Below are 13431 nucleotides of genomic sequence, written 5' to 3' on the forward strand. Positions count from 1 at the left end.
GGCAGCCATGTGGAATTAAGTTTAAGTAGTGAACACCTTCAGTGTGTAAAGCACCTTCTCTTTTTGTATACTTTTGTTTTTTAAGATTGCTGCTATTACTGTATGTTTCTTTTTCCATTGCTTTCTGCCTTCAGTAAATTGTTATTTCAACCCATTGTCTCCACCTTGTATCTCTCCTACCATAACAGGCAGGGGGAAGGGGAGTGGTTTATTTGGAGTTTAATTTCCTGATGGTGTTAAACGACACGTTACTAAATTGCTTTACATTGTCAGCTATTTTTTCCTCCACATCTTTGGGGAGATATATTCCACTTCTTCCTTCTGATTTAAAGGACTTACTATAAAAAGACTTTTTCAGAGGATTAGCACTGGATATAAATAGGAAAAACAGATATTCAGCAGATTTGAAATTCATAGGTTTTTGTATAAATTTGTTTAAATCTGTGCAAATCAGGTTAAGAGTGAGAGGATTGTTTATGGTGTTAACCCTGAAAATGTTTGCAATTTGTATAGTTTAACATTCCCAGAGGAATGTTCTCTGTTCTTCTGGAATTGCTTTCTATGCCCAGAAATATTTTAACAAGGCTTTTTTCTAAATTGTCATTACTGTAATAGCTGCAGAAAATAATTATTTAATTAACATAATTAAGGTTGCATTTGGGCTATAAATGAAGATTTTCATGATTTCAGGAGTAAGTCATTGATTCAGGGACTAAATTTTATGCTGGACAAGTGAAAAGAGCTAAGAGAACAAACAACATTAAAGAGAGGATAGCAATATTAAAATTCCTCTTACAGGTTCAGACAGATTTCCCTGTGAAAGCATCAGTGACAGTTATGAGCTTTGATTCAGAATTGGTCTGTGTAGTTTTTGTTTGTTTTCAGTTAAAACAGATAATGAAAGCTAGGCCTCCATGTGCTTTGCATTTCCACTGAGTCTTAGTTAAGCATCTTAACAGGGTTAGTAATTAGCAGAACTGGGTGACATGCCAGTTTTTGGCTTCATGCATTAACCTTGCAGACCTCTTCTGTTGAACTTTAATCTCCCTGCCCTGGCTTTATCGCACCATATGTTTTATGATGAGCAGTAATAGTAATGGGACCCTGACACACAATTACTGCAGATGGCTTGAGACTGTAGTGGTGTCTCTGTCCACTCTGTCTCTGTGCCAGGGATTTCCCTTTGAACACATGCTGGCGCTTTAGTCACTACAGATAAGCACATCATTTTAGCTTAAATTCTTGAATTTTCAGTGTAAGACTGGAAGAAAGTAAATGCCCCTTCTATAGTCAAGAAATGCAGAAACGATAATCCAGGGAACTACAGGCTAGTCAGCCTCATCTACATCCCTGGGAATGGGATGGTTCGAGTAATCCTGAATGCAAGTTAAATGGAATAGGAATAGGAATAGGAATAGGAATAGGAATAGGAATAGGAACAGAATAGAATAGAATAGAATAGAATAGAATAGAATAGAATAGAATAGAATAGAATAGAATAGAATAGAATAGAATAGAATAGGAGCATTTCAGTTGGAAGGGACCTGCAATGATAATCTAGTCCAACTGCCTGAACAATTAATGGCAATCTAAGTTAAAGCACGTTATTAAGTTATTAAGTCCAAGCACCTTGGAAACACTGACAGACTTGGGGCATCACTCACCAGTCTGGGAAGCCTGTTACACTATTTGATTACCCTCTGGATAAAGAAATGCTTCCTCACACCAAGCCTGAACCTCTCCTGGAGCATCTTTGAACCATTCTTGTGTATTCTGTCTCTGGATACCATGGACAAAACTGATCAGCACCTTCCTCTCCTCTTCCTTTCTCTGTAAGCTGTAGAAATGTCCAAAAGCATGGAGAACAAGAAGGTGATTGTGACTAATCAGCACATATTTATGAAGAGGAAATAATTCCTGAGCAGCCTCACAGCCTTCTGACTGTGACTTCTCACCCAGGAAGACCTGCGTAGATGAGGTGAGAGCAGCTGATATTCTCTAGCTTGACTTTAATAAGGCTTTGAAAACTTTCTCCCACAACATCCTCATTGAAATTGTGGTGAAAAACAGACTAAATAAGTAGGCAGAATATTGGACTGAAAAATGGCTAATCTGCTGGGCTTAAAGTGTTTTGACCAGTTGCACAAAATTCACCTGTAGGTCAGTCACTGGCTATGCGCCCCAAGGCTCTATACTGGTGCAACATCTTCGTTAAAGACCTAGAAGAGAATACACAGGGCTCTCTCAATTGGCTTTTAGTCTTGCAAAACTGGGAAGAGTGAGTGATGCATCAGGTAGTTGTACTGCTTTTCAGAGGACCTGGACTGTGTGGAGAATTTGGCTAAAAAAAATATGAAGTTTAACAATGGGAACCTTCAAGTTCATCACCTGTGGAGGAATAATCCTAGGCACCAACAGGCTGGCACCAGACAACTGGAAAGCAGCTTTATCAGAGAGGATCTGGGCATCCTGATCAACAAGCTGAAAATGAGTCAGCAATGTGCCCTCAAGGCTGTGAAAATCCACAGCCTCCTGGGCAGTGCTAGGCAGAGTGTCAGCAGAATATCAGGCAAAGTAAAAAAATCCTCTAAATTATCATTAGAGCCTTCTGGATTACTTTGAATATGGTATGTCATTTACCTAGCTAATAAATATCAGGAAAACACCATAGAACATTCTCAGTCCCTGAGGTTATAGTCAGGATTCTTTCACACCAGAAATCTTAAACTTTACCTTTAAAAGTTCAGAAATACGACGTGCAACATATAAAACAGTTTTAACTTTTAGTACTCAATAACAAAAGGGATAATTACCAAATTATCTCCACATCAGAAGTTATCACAGAAGTGATGCTGGAAATAAACAGAAATTTTTGATTAAAAAAAAATAAAAAATTGCAATTAGGAAAAAAAGAGAACTGATGTGTCCTCTTTTTGTCTTTACCCATATTCAGTGTTGTCCATTAGTCATGTCCTGGAGCATAGATGAAACTTTGTTCTTTCTCTGCCTCCTCTCTGCATTACAATTAAACATGTGACAGCTTAAATTAGCTTAATTTCACTTAATTTAGAAGATTACAGTGTCAGCATCATATCTGGCTTGGTCTTATAACCCATTTTAAGTAATCACCTGCGAAAAAGGAGGCATTTAAAGGACATGAGTCATCTCACTTTAAGATAGATACCTAAAACAAATCAGAGGACTTTTGCTCTAAAAGTGCATCTTTCTCTCAGTTAACCACTCAGATATGGACTCAAACATTGCTGACATCTGAAAACAGGTGTGATGAATTTCAGATCTTAGGACTTTAACAGTTGTTCATCCAAAGCACCAAGTGGCACTTGAGATCCTGAAGGTTCCCCTGCAACTTCAATTTTCTCCTTTCAAAAAGTGAAGTGCTCTATGTCATATTTTGTATTCTTTAGAGAATGCATTAGTATGTTTGTTCATTAAAAAGCAGAATAGATTCCTTCATTTATGCTATTAATTGGAACTCTAGGTGGCTAGCTGTCCACACAAGGGTATTTCTGCTCATGGACAGATTTCCTTTCAGAGTCTGAAAATTATGTCACTTTGTAGAGTTAAAGATTTTTAAAGACCTCCAGAATTAGACATCCTGTAAATGTCTCCCTGTAACCCTGCTCTGAATTTGTTGTGTCTATCAATAAAGATTATTCCCTGGGCAGGGAAAGAGCATGGAAACAATGTTTGCATGTTTTCTTTTTCCTGCTGAACATAGCTTTGAGATTGAAAAAAGAAAGAAAAAAAAGGAAGGGAGAACAATTTCCCTTTCAAAATCATAAATGTTGATATGTTGGGCTTTTTTAGTACACCCAAATAGGCTGCAATCTGACGTTTAAGGCAAGTTGTTTCAAAGAAAACACCTGTGCAAATTACATACTGAATTGGTAAAGACAGCTGTGATAGTGCTAATTTTCAGGGTGTAACTCTGCTGCCAAAACAGAGGTGTGGGTCCCCATAAAAAATTCAGGAAGCTACATAAATAGCACTCCCAGTGTGAAGGTGCTACTGACAGAAAAGGGGTTGGAATGACAGCCACGTAAAGCACACCAAAGGTACCCCAGAGGCTTTGTAGAAAACTGAAACTGCATGGTTGCTGCTGAGGTGACTGGAAAAAGAGATTGACTTCAAGCTGCATGGATGTGTTTAATAAACTGATTAAACTGTGACCATTTGGGGACCTTGGGGAGACTTCTAAAGATGTTAAATGCCCTGAAATGTGAAGGATGCTTGCATCTCTGCCCAGGGCTCTGCTGTCACACAGTCCTATAGGTTTGCAGCTGTCTTTACAGGAGCTGAAAAGAGTTCCCCAAGATAGATTTGTCTGCATGCTTGGAAGTAAAATTTCAAGAACACTTAGACACTGTTTTTCAAACATTTCAGCAGCTGAGAGAAAGTACGAGTTTCTTCTGACTTTTAACATTTCTACTGTCATCACCATTTAGGAGAGCAATCTACTCATTTTGGGAACACTCCTGAAGAAGAGGTCTGACTTGGCAATGGTGCAGCTGCGTACTCTGATGTTTAAACCTGGGATGTGCTTTGTGATGCACAGCCCACTGAAAAGCAGGATGCCTTTTGCATTTAGTCTTGACAAATCAACATCAACTGCAAAGTAGAGATTGTATAGTTTGAGTGAGGTTTTTTAGCTCAGATCTATTTTAGACAGTATTTCAGACAAGCTGCTGTCAGTCTGGAAACTGATTCGTGTGTACCACTGCAGTGAGTCAGGATGGTTTGTAGAGTTAACTATACTGATGTGCAGCAGAGGTAAAATCTATGCTAAGAACAGGATTGAGGTAAATTATAGAGGATAACGGCAGATTAGCTGAAAAAGCCTGGTTTAGCAGATATGTCAGTGATGAATTGAATTGAAATGCTTGTATTCTAATTTACATAGCACAGCTGCTGAACACAGCACCTGTTCAAAGTGGCTGTAAGACACTAATAGATGTAGTAAGTGCAGAACTTCTGTCTGGTGAATATTTTTAATGATCTGAACAACTGCCCAAAGGATGTGAAGTAAATTGCAAGTTCTGTGCATATATATGAATGTTTGCTTTGACTACAAAAAATTGAATATTTATTTTACCATAAATGAATATTTCCATTAGAAAAGATAAATAGTAAGACACATATCTACCATGAAACTTTACATAATATTGATAATTTGGTTCTGTCAGGATAAACAATATTAGGAGGCAGACACTAGACTCTTCCACAGGAATTTTAGAGAGAAAATTTATGCTGTGAAATCTGATGTTCTCTAACATCATGTGCACCATGGATTGACCTAAATGCCAAAATGGTGATACAAAAATATCCTGTTCTACTTAATTTCTCCTCTTTGGTGCCTTGGTTTCTATAAAAAGAAAATTTAAAGACAAAGGTCAGGTCTGATAGATAAAAATATATCCTGCAACAGAACGAGAAACAGAGAACATATCCTGACATGAGTCTGGACGTGGTCTCAATTGCTTCTCTGTCTCTCTTAACTCCACAGTAAGCCCAGGATCCCAACTTAACCATCTGAAGGGGGATGCTCAAAGTTAGGCTATGTGACTACCTCAACAAATGCACAGTTTTGCAGAGTTGTACAGTTTAACAGAAGGTGATGGAACTAGAGTGGTCAAAGGAAAGAAGAAGTCACATAAATAAATATATAAATAGTGACCTTTAGGAATGTACAAGATTTTTGGAGGCTGGATACATTATCCTGTTCAGAAAAAGCCAAGGTGTAAAATATGAAGTAAATAAATACATAAATAAAGCAAAATTTGGCAATTTCTGAAGAACCTCTAAGATTGTGCACAGTTTGCTGAAGAGGTTTAAATGGATATGAATGTGTCAGTCTAGTTTGGTATTACTCTAGAAATCTCTGAGATAAATTACTACTGAGAGGGGAATACCTTGAAAGTTGCCTGAGATAATGATGAAGGAACCTGTGTAATGTGTTTTTGCCTTAATGCCGTTAGTTGGCCATCAAACCTTCTCCTTTGTCTGCATGATTGCAGGCTGTTCAAGTCCACTCACCTCTGGAGACTGAAATACTTCAAGCTCTCATTGCCTTCAAACTCTTATTTATCTTGCCCTTCCTGTCTAGTTTTAATAAACCTATTTTGTGAGGATCATGGGACTGCTTTCTAACCTATTGCCTGCACTTCTGCTCACTGAGGGAAGGGCTGTAACCTTGCTACCCACAGCTGTGCTAACATACCCTTGATCATTCATCTTCTTCCTGGATCAGCTCAAAGCTTCGAACATATCTTGGCTTTTAATTAAATTAAAATGGGAGGAAAAAGTTCCCCTTTTATGAGTGTGCTCTGAAGGGAACAAAATCTTGCAAGTGAAGCACACACAATGATCCTGTCTATTTACAAGTCTTAGAATTAGATGAAAATAGGAAAAAAGGAAACTTTGTTCTGTTCAGAATGACAGTTTGATATAAAACAAAAAGGGTGGCTTTCTAAAACATTTCAAAAGAACTTTCTTTTTTCTGAAGATGTGTTTGTAATAGAAATTCTGAGTCTTCTTCCATGGCTTTGTACAAGCCAAGTAAGAAAAATGGAATTAGTTGTAAGATCTGAATCAGAATTTTGGATCCAGAAAGTAATAAAAGTTGAACACGCTTTTCAGTTTTCTGTGTAAAATAATAATAAAAAAAAGACCTGAAGATCAACACACCCAGCTTGAAGACAAGACTTTGTTGCACACTGGATCACATTCCTCCAAAAAGAAGTCTGTTTTTCTCTGACAGTCACCCATGGACATAAGAATCAGACTTCAATGACCCACACAAAAGTCTTTTCACTCTTTTTTCTGTCCTTCACACACTGAGTTCTCAGTGTCTGGTAGGGCACTCACAGGGGCCTGAAGTGACTTCTGAAGTAGGATTCATAATTGAGTGAATGTTTTCTTTGTACACCAGAGCCCAGCAGAGAAGATACAGGTTATCAATGCACCTTGAAAAATAAATATCCCCTGACTGCTTTTCCCTTGGCTCATTCAGAGCAAAGCTGCCTTCTAGTGGAAGATGTCCCTGGCCTGTGGCACTTGGGCTGGAACTAGATGATCTTTAATGTTCCTTGCAACCCAAACCTTTCTAGGATTCAGTGAATATCACACCTGATTTGTTGTTTGTGCAGTGGTTTCTTATGAATAGTATGACACAGATAAGCTTCATATCATCCATGTTACAGGTGACTAAAACCAATATGGAGTTTCACAGACAGCATATTTCAATTTAATTACATTTTCTCAATGTGAATACATCTGAGCAAATGAAAAAATGATGTGATGCCATATTCTGCTTCAAGGCAGAACACAGTTTGATACTGACAGCCGTAAAATCTTCATTCAGGAGTTGCAATTTATTAGCATCAGTATTACTGCTTACTCATCATTGAACAGCCAAGACTGAGGTGGAAAGCTAGAAGGTGTCATCTAAAACAGGAAGAGATAAAAAACTGACACACAGTATGGTTTGAATAGATAAACAGTCATCCCAGATGTTTCTTTCTTTTTCTCAGTGAAAAACAAGATCAACAATGAAAGTTACATGGGACTTACATCACTGCAAGCAGGAGCAGAGAATTGTCCTGGCACCAAGTCTGCAGTCCTGACAATTCTCACAAGTGCCTACTGAAAGCTATTGCTATCTGACATATGTTGCTATAAGTGCTAATTAAATCACAGTGCTGTGTTCTATTATTAAAACAAGAGTCCTTATTGCCACTAAACAGAGCTGCCTCCCTGCAGGAGCAGAGCTATCAGCTGCCTGGGTTTCCCTGATATGTCTTCCTTTTCTGTCCTTGGAGCACCATCTAAGCAGATTTTTGAGCAAGTGCAGCCCGTGCCTGGGTTTTGGGAATTTCCAGCAGGAGCTTGGCGAAGAGCTTGGCAGGCTGCAGCAGGGAACGGCAGGACAGCGGTGAGTGGAGGCAGGCAGCGGGAGAAGGAAGGAGGAGATGTTCACACAGCGCTGGATCTGAAGTGCTGGCAGCTGCTGCGCTTGGCCTGGCTCCCCGGAGCCCCAGGTGTGAGCAAGGCTGGGGCTGGGGGGGAGCAGAGCTGGGGTGAGAGGGCAGGAGCTCAGTGTGGGAAGGGATTTAGGTCAAGGTTGAGGGAGCATAGGGCTGTGGGGGTATTAAAGTTAGATGGGTCTGAGGGTAAGATGGGAAGTCTTAGAGCCAGTGATGGGGATCTTGGGACTAATGAGGATAGGACTGCTGGGGTTCTGTGCTGGATTTGGGAAGTGTGGAAAGCTCTAAGCTAGAAAACCTGGGAGGGACCTGGGCATTTTGAGACAAGGGAGACAAATATCCAAATATGGGGTTCTGGGACTGGTGTACTGTAGGTGAAAAATTTCTTGATGTTGTGGGGCTTGCTTGAACCTACTGAAGTTCTGAATATAATTAATGAGTTTCCTTTCAGGAGAGAGCATTAGACAGCAATGAATTCCTTCAACTCACTACCTTCTACCCTACTGTTTTCTCCAACCTTTTGTCTATTTTTCACTTATTTGGAGAAGTGATGGCATTAATCAGGATGCACTGTAACATTTGAATATACTTCTCTCCAGCAGCTAAGTACTCACTCTATATGGGGCAAATTAAAAAGAACTATAGACAAAGAAATGCCCCCCACAACCTCCTTTACCTGGTTAGTATTTATATTAATGGCTTTTAACCATTCACATAATCCTATTGCAATGACTGCAAGGCCACTGTGAAGCAGATGTCTTTTGCACAGCTGTAAAAGTGCATGTAACTTATCTCTAAATGATAATGATGGATGCATAGAAATTCCTTGCTCTGCTACTTAATGCAAAATTTATCCCTACTGAATCAGGAGTCTTGTGTTACTGTTTCTCTTGTAGATGCTTAAATTTAGATGTGATCAATACTCCCCATGTCTGCTTTTTTTGGGTAAAATTCTCAGCCAGAGGATATTCAGAGCACCCAGATCTGGCTGAATGTGGTCCACATCTACAGCATCTTTTGCACACAAAATCAGACTCAACCCATGTGTTTACTCAAACCTGGAGAGCCTAATGCTCACAGCTTCTTGTTAAAAATATGAAACCAAATTTCTCTGCTAGTGGAATAGGAAGAAATTTTCTTGTCCTTTACAGGCAACTGATAAAAATGTTAAAGTATGCTAAATATTAACTCTTCTTCCCCCTGCCCATGAATTAACTGAACAATTCTGGAATAAATATGCTGTAAATATAAACACTGTTTAAAAATTAAGAAATTCAGTAAGACAAATGCTGTAAAACTTGCAGTATGGTAATCTAGTCTGCCCAAACACAAGCATCTGTGAATAGATGCAGAAACATGGAACAATTCCTATTCTCTATGTATAAATTCCTCTCTCCATTTTTAATAAAACCCTAAAACCTTTAGTGATGAGCCCCATGTAGCCAAAAAAGATGATGTAATGCTGGAATGGTAGGAGCCAGCATGAGGTCACAGGCAGAAGACTGAAAAGTTCTGTGCATGAGCCAGTTTGCTGTTACCTCAGGCATCCATGCTGCAGAATTTCATTTACAAGCTAATTGCACCCTACCTCAAAAGCATGTTGATTTCTAGCTTCTAATACTCTGACAGGAAAGTTCCAGTGCTTTGCTATTTTTCTGAGCAGAATATATCTTCAAGTTCTGAACCTGAATGTATTAGTGACTAGTTTGTACCCCATTTATCTTGCGCCAAACTCACCATGAATTTATTAGGTAATTTTAGCCTCCTTTTCCAGCTGCAGTATTCCCAGTGATTTAAAAATCAACAGTTACCTTCCCTCCTGCAAGCCCTAGTTTTGAGAACGCTATAGAAATTGCAATGTAATTTTTTTTAAGGTGTGTTGCAGCATTTTATTCTTTCTTTCTTGTTTCCTTCTCATCTGAGTTAACAAGATATGTTCAGTGTATGTTTCCAAGCTTTTCTTAGAAACTAAAAGAAAAGAGAAAAACTGTGGGATTACCTGCATTCATGTGTCTACTGTATGGATATTCCTGGCATCAATCATTAAAGAAATATTGTGTTTGATTATTTTCATAACCACTAATATCAGAATCAGGTGAGCCAAGTGACACAAAGGCATAAAGGACAAATCAAGTGGTCCGGAGGAATTCACTGTAGCAGCTTCACAATATGTCTTTCTTCAAACATTGGTTGTTTTCAGTGAGAACTTCAGTGCTCTCACGTAGCAGCAAAGCTTTTAATGGCAGACTAGACATAGCCAAGATGAAATGTCTAGTTCTCCTGAATTTTTTTTTCCTTTTTCTTCTGTCATTTAGGTTAACCTGAGCCTGTGTTCAATAGCTGTCTCAAATCTAAATGCACCTGAAAGATAAAATTAACTGTTGTTTTTCAGGTCTGCATGGAGGTCCCAGCTTTTAGTTTTGGTATACTGTAACTAAATCATTTTTGCCATGACTTCATCAATAGCGTCTTTGAAATCTTGTCTTCTATCCACTAATAGTTGCTCAGATCTAAATCACTTTGAATTCAGTGTTTCTGGATCATTACACTGACTCTTCCTATGGTGAAAAATTTCAGACTGTAGGAATAGGAACTATTATTAGTAGTATTAGTATAATTGGTGTTATGATTTAATTTCTGTGATGCAATCTGTAAGACTGTGGTACCTCCCTAAAGTCAAAGAGATGGACAGAATGACAAATGCTGGAGACAGGATGAAAGAATAGTGATGAGTTCCCTATGTAAAATAGGTTTCTCATTTCCCAAAACCTCTGTAGCCATAAAATAATTCTTAAGAAAATAACATGGAAACAGCGAGAAAAAAAAAGCCAGGGTTCCTTCTGATGCACACTCTAGGAAAAAAACTCACAAAAAAGGAAAAAAGACCCCTACAAAGCAAAAAAAAAGAAAAAAAATTGTATGAATGAGATATTTTTCCTTTATCATTATGTTATGATCAAAATATTATTATACCTGGAGATACATATAAGGAAATCTTGATGTCCTGGCTGATACCCTTCATAGGCTTGAAGAATTATCCTAATAAAGTGTTTAAGCTCCAGCAAAAGTAAAATAATCACTACATTACAGAGCAACCCATGGGAAGAAGTACTGAAACAAAAGCCTGCATGTAACAGCTTTGAGCAACTACACACAAATCCAGTCCTGTGCCCTGGAGAAAACTCATGCTGGAGTGGAACCAAGCATAAAAAAAATCGAGGTTGCAGCCATGCACCTTGGTTTGATATGTTGCTCTGTATGACACATTTTCTTCTCAGCATATTTAGAGAGTTTCTGCAGTATCCATTTTATTGTCTCCATGGTGTGAATTAATAACAGGCCAAGATTTGTGCCTGTACCATGTTTTTAGGCCCTCAGGGCCAACCAAAATTATGCAGTGAATGCTATATCAGACACTTTGGAATAAATGAGCATTTATTATATGGTCTTGTGGATATGTGCACATGGGTTCACTCTCCCTGTATTTGTGCCGCAGAGTCCCCCACAGAAGGAAGGATAAAGGCTGCTGGAGATTCTTGCTTGCCTTTCATTTTGGCACACAAGCATTCAGGAATATTTCTAGACAAAACTTATCTTTCTCAAAATGCACACTGCACAAACTGATAGAAGTGAGGGTTTCAATCCTGCCATGTAATTTCTCTGTCTCTTTAATGTGTTGAAGGTGTGCTGTGGCCAATAAGATTAAAGAGTAGAGCAACAACATCTCTCACTAAACATCCTGCAGGGTACTAAAGTGATGTATTAGAATGTATTTTTATTATTTACTTTATATTGTGTATATTTTGGCATAAGAATATGCTCTAATAAAATTGTGTAAGCAATATGGTTTTATGCTTCTAGGCATTAGACTTCCATGGATTCTCTCTGGCTTGAGGGAGCTTTTCTATGTGACGTATATGTCTCATCAACTGCCCTTTATTGAATTCCTTCTGCAGTTACTTTTAAGAGTTTCAAAAGCCTAAAAGTACCATCTATTTTGCCCAAAACAGTAATTTTGATCTTCAGTGCTTTATGAACACACTGTGTCTGTAAGGAAAAATGTTCCAATATTTATCCCTCACTCTGTCTCTACACTGGTGATTTTATTTAGCATTCAGCACGTGCAATCAAGTAGGCAACCATTAACCCACCGCTGTAAAATGAAAGTGTGAGAAAGGTTATTTTGGTAGTCTCTAATAAAAACTAGGTTAAAGTTAAAAAAACCATCTGCAGCTCTGGCATATGTGATTTCATGCTCACTGCAGTGTTGCATGAGATGGTCTGTGTCCGGTCTGTCTTTCATTCAGTGGATGAGTTGTTGTTCTTTGAAGTTTGACAGCACCTTAATTTAGGCAAAAGTCCCCATGTTTCTCTTGGAAATTTAACTTTTTTGTGCAGTCAAAGTGTATTTTTCCTTGTCAGTGTGTTACACTTTATGCTAACTAAAAAAATGAATAAAAAACTTGACATTTTTCTCCACAGCAAAGCAGAATTAAAGGTCACACTTTCAAAAGGACCTGTAAAACTCCCCTAACAAATTATGCCATAGTATTTAAGTGCACAAACAGTTTTTTCCAAGAGTACATAGAATGAAGAATGAGAGCAATTCTGGTACCATGTTTCAAAATTTGGCAGTGAAGTTGAATTAATAGAATTAGAATAATTTTGAAAAAACACATATGTTAGGTAGAAGTCTAGATATTATTCTTCAGGTTTGGGGTGAAAAATCACTGAGGTACTTACAAACATGCAACATTTATCATGGGAAATATGGAAAGTAGAAATAGAATTTCCATTGTTAAAAACAAATGCCATAGTTATTGCTTGGTATATTAAAATAGTGTACTGTGACTTCCACAAGACAGGAAATTTGTTTTACTAAGCATTATTTGGTCACATTGTCAGTCCATCGCAAAGAACTCTCCAGAACGAGACATGAAACAGAATGTGAAAGGGGAAATGGAGTGAATGAAATAAGGGCGTGAAGTTTCACAGACAGTCAAGCACGGTAGTTTCCTTTGTCTGTCCAATAGATTTTTTTTACTGTACAGATGATGCTCTCTCCTCAGATATCTTCTGATATTTGAGTAAACAAAACCCTATTGATCAGCCTACTATTGAAAAATACACAGTGGAGAGCTGTAATTGTAACTAGACAGCCAAAAGCCATTTGAATAATCTCTAACATACTCTGAAACCTTTGTCAATAAAAACTTACAAAAATTGCTACCTTGGCAGGTGGGCTTATGGCCATTTATATCTTGTGGTTACAGACTGTCTTGGCTTGCAAAAGATAACTTTTGTGAGAAACTTGCCAACAAAATAAACCTAACAAAGGGCTTTTGGAACCAAGTTGTAGGCTTTATTCTAAAGGGCCTGTCTACTAGGACGATGAAGAAGCGTATTACTTTGCACTGATTTTCCTTAA

This window comes from Cyanistes caeruleus, chromosome 3 (genome assembly GCF_971803275.1).
Source record: "Cyanistes caeruleus chromosome 3, bCyaCae1.hap1.1, whole genome shotgun sequence".
Classification (NCBI taxonomy): Eukaryota; Metazoa; Chordata; class Aves; order Passeriformes; family Paridae; genus Cyanistes; species Cyanistes caeruleus.